Source organism: Musca vetustissima, unplaced genomic scaffold (assembly GCF_032173495.1).
Source record: "Musca vetustissima isolate MV318-11 ecotype Yass unplaced genomic scaffold, APGP_CSIRO_Mvet_v1 utg72596, whole genome shotgun sequence".
Lineage (NCBI taxonomy): Eukaryota > Metazoa > Arthropoda > Insecta > Diptera > Muscidae > Musca > Musca vetustissima.
In genome coordinates this window covers 80,900-89,375 of record NW_026876166.1, presented here as the reverse complement: position 1 = coordinate 89,375, position 8,476 = coordinate 80,900, and the positions used below count along the sequence as shown (strand labels likewise).

The 8,476-nt window shown below is 36.8% G+C and overlaps 1 pseudogene; it reads right to left on the bottom strand.

The window, feature by feature from the left end:
• Window positions 1–340: 340 nt before the first annotated feature.
• On the bottom strand, window positions 341–7,642 carry LOC133338640 (anoctamin-6-like; annotated as a pseudogene).
• Between the last annotated feature and the right edge of the window lie 834 nt (window positions 7,643–8,476).

The window sequence follows — 8,476 nt, the reverse complement described above, 5'->3', positions numbered from 1 at the left end:
TACCTTCCGTACACTTACTGGTCGAATATCCAAGAAAGATCGCAGTTATATGGAGACTATTCTAATAGCGGACCAATAATGATTATTTTTGGTAGGATGATGGTAACACAATCTATGAAATTAAAGCCACTTCATTTGAAAACCATGTTAAAAAGCCCCAAAACATCGAATGACCTCCTCTCCACCTTATGGTTTGTATAACATGGCGTGTATTAAAATCACTAAGAAAAAAATAATTTTTAAAGCAATATTCAAATTTGTTTACTATTGCTCATATATTTCCTGTATTTATTTTTTTTTATTTTCTTTCCCAATTACATTTACAATAAACAAAGTGGTTCTATAAACTTATTTCTTCCACTTCAGCAGAATATGTCGAACTATTGTCCGAAGTATCGCTACTCTCCACTCCATCAGCATATGTCGAACTATTGTCCGAAGTATCGTTAAGGCTACGATCGCTAAGTGTAAAAGATATAATATTCGATACTTTGGCAAGATATCTACCCCATGAGATTATTTCTTCTGCGTGTTCAAGTACGTGATACCTTTCACATTTAATAATACATTTACGTAAGAGAAAGTTTTCGTGTTTAATGCGTTTCACCAGCTTAGCAGAAACATCTGGTATGGCCCAGGCAATTATGGTTTGGAGGCCACCAATGACATTCTGAAACAACAAAAACAGCAACATCAAATAAATTAAATAATAAAACTGGAAACTTATACACATTTTGCGACCCAACTCACCTGAAAAATAACAATAAATGCCAATCGGGCCATTAAAATCTTCCAATAGACAATGGGTCGTTTATAGGGAAAATCACCACCCGGAGGATTCCGAAACTCTGTATAACGACACAGGGTAACATTGCCATATTTCGAATAACCAAAATTAGGCGGTTGCGGAAAATCACTGGTATTAAAATAGGCCAATGTAAAATTAAGATAGCCCTGCAGTTCATCATCGTGTATGGCATATTTGTAAACTAATTTCGGTATCAGATTAGTGGAGAATGCAATGATCATGGCACAGGTGGCAACAGCTAACCGTGTTATCACCGTCATAATACGAAACCATACACCAATATTACTGACTCTCTGGGCAACTGGTCGTCGAATAAATTTTAACATTTTCACAGCATCGGTACGTACTTCGATGACGTTGTTAATCAATGCCAAGAGCGGAGCCAACGGGAAGGCTACACCGAAGAGTGTAATGAAGCCAAATTGGATTACTGAAAAAAATAAAAGAAATTTTATTTTTTCGGCAGGGTCTAACTATTTATACCATCCACCATGTTGCCCATTCAAAATATATAAAATAGATGGCGACCCTTATATCGGGCCTATGTCAAAACAGAGTTCTATATTGCATTTCTGGTCTGGTTGGAATGTTAGGTTAAAACCTTCAACAAATTAAGGCTCAAAAATGGATATACATGGCAAATTTTCCTCGAAGAAGTTTTTCTATCCACCAAGACTCCAGAATGCTAGATTACAGACATTTCGGTAAGAAGATAGGTTTTATACCATAGACAGACGACTGCCTTAATTTGCATTAACAAATTCTTAATATGAATTATGATTTACCCCTGACAGACGAATGTTTCTGCATTTACAAAACACTTTTTTTGTTTCAAAACAATTGTTTGTCTGTATGTAGGAGGAATATATTGACATTTTTCTGCAACATATTTCGGAATTACATCTGTATAAAAAAATACTTAACATAAAGGAAGAATAGCGGCTACAATGTTGGCGAAATGGCTCCCAATTCGAAAGAATGTTGAAATTTGCTTTTATTTCTCATATTTATTTTCATAAAGGTAAACAAATTTGACAACAATCAATAGAATTTCGACAGCATTGCCATATTGAAATTGGTTAATTCAGTATAAATTCAGTTTGATTTTGTGCATTAACAATGAGGATAATGTACAATTTAATTTGAATTAAGGCTGTTAATGCAAATTAAGGCTGTCGTCTGTCTAGGCTATTAGATGGATAATGGATTTTGGGCCACCAAACTATCTACAAATGGATGGGCTCTGGTAAGGACCTAAGTCCCAAAAATTACTTATATTGGAAATTGGAAATATATTTTTTAACCTCCAAGGGCCTGGTATGACAAATTACAGCCACATTGGTGGAAAAATGAAAAAAAAATCATTCAAAATACAGCAAATGGTGGCATAAGGGTGAAAGATACCTGGCAACGGCTCTGATTGGCTTTAGCTTGGAAAATCCCTCTTACTCAACTCAACCGCCCAACTTACCAACTTGCTTTGCGAAAACAATCCTTGTCCCGATAATAATATAGAAGCATAATAGCAATGAATTGTCCACGCCCCATATAAACGTCAGTAAAAGCAACCCACTATCAAGAAACCCATGGTACGATCATGAGTATCGTAAATTTACTGATGTGAATAACGCAACCCTGCAAACAATAGCAACACGTAATGCGATGAAGAATTATCGTGAGGAGAAAAGTATTTTCAGAAAAAATTAGAGAGAACAAGAAAAACGTGAGCGTGAGTAAATCGAGATGTACAGGAGTCAGAATCAAGTCCGGAAATTTTACAAACGTATAAAACACCAAACCGAAGGCTTTGGCGCAGGCACATTCTCCTGTAGAGATGAAGATGGAAACCTGGTGGCAGATACAGACAGCGAGTTGAGGATCTGGAAGGAGCATTTTGAAAAGCTTCTGGTATTAAATAGTGACGGTGAAGAAGATACCCCAGAACCAATAAGAGATGACGGTATAGAGTGTATACTACTTAGCCAAGATGAGTTCGGAATAGCAATCAATCAACTGAAGAATAATAAAGCAGCAGGTTCCGATAGTTTACCAGCCGAACTATTCAAGACTGGTGGTCAGATGCTGGTCACAAGCATGCACCAGCTTATTTAATACCATTTGGCTACCTCAGCATCCTATGACCCGTGCACAAAAAAGAATACTAGGCGATATGTGCCAACTATACAGGAATGAGTCTCTTCCCATCGCATATAAAGTGATATCCAGTGTGCTGTGTGAATGATTGAAGCCAATGGAATGAAACGACATTATTGGACCATACCAATGCGGCTTCAGACCTGGAAAATCCACCATTGACCAGATTTTCACTCTGCGCCAAATCCTGGAAAAGACCCACGAAAAACACATCGACATATTCCACCTATTCGTCGACTATAAAGCCGCATTCGACAGCCCTATTCCTTCAGAGTTATTTAAAGCCATGTCTGCGTTCGACATTCCTGCAAAATAAATACAGCTATGCAGGGTAACTTTAAGGCACACAAGGTCAGCAGTTAAAGTCGGAAAGGACCTCTAGGAGCCCTTCAATACCGAACGAGGCTTCAGACAAGGTGACAGTTTAACATCCTGGTGGAAAAGGTCATACGAGATGCAAATGTGAACAGAAATGATACTCTGTACACCAAACAGTATATGTTACTCACTTAGGCCGGCAACATTGACATAATGGGTCCAACATTGTGACGGTAACAGCCATCTTTGAACGAATTAAGATGGAGTCTGTCAAAGTGGGACTGACACTAATTGGGGAGAAATCGAAGGTGACGGTATCAACGCGCAAGACCTCCAGAAGACTCGGACCAACTGTGGAACTTGAAAACTACCGCTTCGAGGTGGTGAACGATTTTATATACATCGGTACGGCCATAAACAAAACTAATAACATCAGCTTTGAAATCCGGAGGATAATAGTGTTGGCCAACAGATGCTACTATGGCCTGAGTAGGCAACTCAAAACCAAGGCCACCTCTCACCAGACCAAACTCACACTCTACAAGACGATGATACTACCCGTGCAGATGTGTGGATCTAAAACATCTAAAACATTGCGGCGTTTGAGAGAAAAATTCGCTGAAAGATCTACAGGCCGATCTGCGCCGACGGTGAGTAACGGTGTCGAATGAACCACGAGCTTTAACATCTATGCATGGACATCGACATGGTCAGTTATATCGAGCTGCAGCGACAACGATGGCTAGGTCATGTTATGCGAATGGATGAGATGCCCCAGCTCAAAAGACATATGAAAGCGAACCAACTGATGGTTCACCTAAAAGGGGCAGGCCACGAATACGATGGAAAGATTAAGTAGAACACCACATTTCCAAACATGGTCTTTCAAATTAAAAGAGATGTGCTCAGCTCATGGAACTAATGTTTCTGTCACACACCAGCTAATTATGTTAGTAGTAATACCCCCACAAATGGGGGGAATTGATCTGCATTGTCAAAATATGAACCCATACCTAAGAGCTGGGGAATGTTTATATTTGGGAGCAATACCAAAACATAGAACTGTATCGAACATCTTCTGCAAAAAGTTTATTCGCCCTACATTGCAAATTGCTTTAGAAAATATTATTTTAAAATAAATCTAGTCCTCTGAAAATTTTCTGAATCACTACCATCTGATTTAAAAAATATTAATTTAAAAAATCTACGCTCTGCTACACTTTTTCAGAATATTCTTTTAAAAAAATCTGTGCTCTGGGACTGCTTTATATAATATTATTTGAAATATTTACTATGCTCTGTGAGATATTCAGAAACCGATTTTCAGGAAACTCAACGCACATCATTGTAGACATAATTCAGTACACTATGCCAAATTCCGTCCGAATCGAAAGATATACAGGGACATTGGTGCATCATGTACATAAAACTGGAAGAAAATATATATGGGAGCTATATCTAAATCTGAACCGATTTTCACGAAACATAACACACAACGTTCTAGACTTAATTCAGTACGCTATGCTAAATTTCGTCCAAATCGAAAGATATACAGGGACATTGGTACATCATTTACTTCAAATCGGACGAAAATATAAATGGGAGCTATATCTAAATCTGAACCGATTATTCCCAAATCCAATAGAGTTTGTCGTTGGGCCACAAAAAAGGAGTTGTGCCAAATTTCATCAAATTCACATCATAAATGCAACCTGTACGTTATGTACAGTTTCACATTGACAGACAGGCGGACGAACATGCATAAATCGACTCAGAAAATTAATCTGATTTAGAAAGTATTCTTAAAAAATGTACGCTCTGCATTGTTTAATCTACGCCCTGTAATTATTTTTCAATATATACTCTGTAATTTTTTTAAAAAATCTACGGTCTGCTTTTTAAAAAATCTACGCTCTGCTATTCTTCTAAAAAAACCTACGCTCTGCTTGTTTCTTAAACTACGCTCTTTATGAAACCATTGTGTATTTTCTCAACCCATTAAAAATTATTCGTGTAAACCTCAATGCTCTTTTGAATTGAATATTCGAAGATTCTCCAATCATCTACTCACCCATTTCCAAATATTCAGCAAATAATAAACGACTTGTCCACGGCTGCAAAGGATAATCCGCAGTCCATTGATTATCGACTACTAAATTTTTAATACTTTCCCTTTTCTTATTTTGCACCTCCTTCCATTTCTTCTTCAACAACGGCAATAAATTCTCCACAAGTGCATTCAAAAGTTGTTTGCCCACTGAAATAATCACCAATTGAATACATAATTCCATTAGGCAGCCACTCCTGCTGACGGAAGCCAAATATTCGATTATATTTCATGGGATAACCGACAAATTTCCCCTTTAAAAATGCAATATAGAATAACGAGAAATAATAATTGACAAATTGGAAAATGTAGATTTTCAGCGTTAGGCTCTCATCGTATTCTGTCTGGGTACGACAATATTCGCGATTGGTAAGTATTTCGGCCAAATAACTATAGGCATAGTGTAATATTGTTATAATAGTGAAATCAATACAAACTGCGGTGATAGGTTGGGCCATAATTTTATATGTCGTTGAAGTTTCATCGCCAAAAAAACTATGGGAGGCTGGCCATACGATATATGATCATCGACAAAATGGCAATAATCGAAACGCATACCTGTGAGGGGGAGGGGAGATAAAAGGAATATTAAAATTGTCCTGTAATATTTATGAATGTAAAGCTTACCGACAAAATAGCCACACTGTAACTTGCAAAACATGTCGAAAACTTCACAGACCAAAATGGAATTTCCGGTTCAATTAAATCGTGTGCACTTTTATCTTTTATCCGATCGGCAAGTTTTCGATTTTTCCGTATCATTTCCAAATACTGTGGCCGGGGTTGTTCAACTTCCTGTGTATAGCCGGTAAGACCCCAACGATGTATTATATTTGCCGAATATCTTTTCCAGAGTTTTAAGTATACAACAGCTGGAAAATGGGAGAAATTTGTTAGTAATAATAATCCGTTTATTGACCTGGAACAACTATTCTAAGGTGGAGGGTAAGAAAAGTTTTGTCCGGCTTTTTTTACATCCTCAACTATAATACGTAGGGTATATTTTGGTATATCTCAACATAATCGGGCTGGCCGACCATGCGATACCCTACACAACAACCATGGAATCTCACTTTCTGCGGATGTTTATTCCAAGGCTGGATAATATTTCGTGATATTTGCACCCTCTTGCCCGATTAGAGGTCAACAGCACCTCTTCCTTACACTGAAATATTTTCCGAATATTACTAATATTGCTATTCAGTACAGCCCTTCTTAATAATTGCCCAGATTCCCTTCACCGTTGGTTGTGTTGTTATGTTCGGCTTATACTCGTGGCCTATAGATCGACTAAAAAAATTGTCGGTCCAATTCAGGAAACATTTTTTAATAGATCATCACAGAAAATTATATCCTTTGTCCTTGACCATACCTGGAACCTCATGGAAAATTTCAAAGCGATCAGTGCTATATTTCCGCCCTCTAGTGTGAAAATGAGTTACTAAATAATATTTGAATACGTAAGCATCCGTAAATATTTAAGTGTAACTCCCACATCCGAGTACATACCGCAATATAATTGGTATAAATTTAAAAGTCAACAACTCCTCTTGGATATACTATTAACTTATTGGGCCTATGCCCGACACAAAATCGGGGTCCATTTGAGCACTTTTTATACCCTTCACCACACTGTGGTACAGGGTATTATATCTGTGTGCATATGTTTGTAACAGGCAAAAAGAATCGAGATAGACTCATGGTTCCTTTTGAGAATATGCATAGAATCACTTTCTGAGTCGATTTATGCATGTCCGTTCGTCTGTTGGTGTTAAATTGTAAACAAAGCACAGGTCACATTTATGATCCGAATTGGATGAAAATCGTTTCAGATTTAGATATAGCTCCCACATATATTTTCATCAGATTTTATGCAAATGGTATACCACAGCCCCCATATTTCTCTCGACTTGCACGAAATTTGGAATAGCATACTGAATTCAGTCTAGAATGATATGTATTATGTTTGGTGAAAATCGGTTCAGATTTAGATATAGCTCCCATATAAAACTTGCCCATTCCTATGGGAGAATATGGATTTTTCACTAATTGGGTTTTTAATAAAAAATCGACCCTAACTGTAAAATTTTATGCAACTGTATATTAAAAAAAGAAATCTATAATCTACACAGTTAAATTAGACAAAATATTTTTTTTTTGTGTTTGCATACATATTTTCAATAGATAATATATAAACTTTGGATGTATTATTTGCAGAAACTCGATTTACCTTTATAGTATGTGGAATATGCCATTATAAATTGTCTGTAAGTAGGCTGCTTATGATCTGAGTTAAATGCTACAGACATATGGAAAAAAACTGGACATTGGAACTATCTCAAAGCAACCAAATCAAATTACAGTTACTTCGGTTGAAACCAGTAAGGAAAGTAGTAAAGTCGGACGGGGCCGACTATATGATACCCTTCACCACTATGGGTATATTAAACAGGACTATAACATAAAATTGGATGAAAAAAATGTGATATTTATCTAAATGTGAATCTACCTAGATCTATCCATAAAGTATGTAAATCGACTTCAAACAAATATAAATAGGTCATCCGTTGGGCTATGTCTGCACTTCTAGAAAACGCAACTACGTAATTCTATGCTCAATTTTGTAAGTTGTGCAAAATTTGATGTCAATCTGACTAACATGAGGAGTTTGATGCCCAATTTACTTGAAATCGGGCGAAAATATATATGGAAGCTCTATCCAAATATTGAGCGATTTCAAACAAACTTGTCACAGGTTAGGTTATACTAATTTCAGAAAGTTGTGTTCCTATTGGTTCCTTAGTACGTCAATTACTTAAAATCAATCTATAATAAAAGGGAGCTATATCTAACTCTGGACCGATTTTCACGAAACTTGGCAGACATCATTCTAGGCTCAATTAAGTACGTTATGCCAAATTTCGTGCAAATCGAAGGATATATAGGGACTTTGGTGCACCATTTACATGAAATCGGACGAAACTATATATGGGAGCTATATCTAAATCTGGACCGATTTTCTCCAAACTTGGCAGACATCACTCTAGACCTAAATGATTAGGCTGTACCAAATTTCGTGCAAATCGAAA